The following is a 253-nucleotide window of genomic DNA, read 5'->3' on the forward strand; positions in this document are numbered from 1 at the left end:
TTCTATGCTTTTTCTCAAGGCTATAATGTCACTTTGAACTTATCACCTTGAAATTTATTGCATAGCCAATTTAAATGAAACACCTCAAAGATGACCCAGGTGGGACTTGAACCCACAATCCCCAGCTCCGGAGGCTGATGCCTTATCCATTAGGCCACTGGGCCTTTTTGCTGGTCCACCCCCAGACAAACAAAACAAAAACACCCCAGGTGGGACTTCAACACAGAGACTAATGCCATAACCCATTAGGCCA

At 45.1% G+C, this 253-nt stretch overlaps 1 non-coding gene across 1 annotated transcript; it reads right to left on the reverse strand.

Annotated features, from left to right (window-relative positions):
* Positions 1–91: 91 nt before the first annotated feature.
* trnar-ccg (transfer RNA arginine (anticodon CCG)) lies at positions 92–164 on the reverse strand. The gene has a single exon. It is a non-coding gene; the product is annotated as a tRNA-Arg (tRNA).
* Positions 165–253: the final 89 nt, after the last annotated feature.

Source organism: Sinocyclocheilus rhinocerous, unplaced genomic scaffold (genome assembly GCF_001515625.1).
Source record: "Sinocyclocheilus rhinocerous isolate Xijiao unplaced genomic scaffold, SAMN03320098_v1.1 scaffold31653, whole genome shotgun sequence".
Taxonomy (NCBI): Eukaryota; Metazoa; Chordata; class Actinopteri; order Cypriniformes; family Cyprinidae; genus Sinocyclocheilus; species Sinocyclocheilus rhinocerous.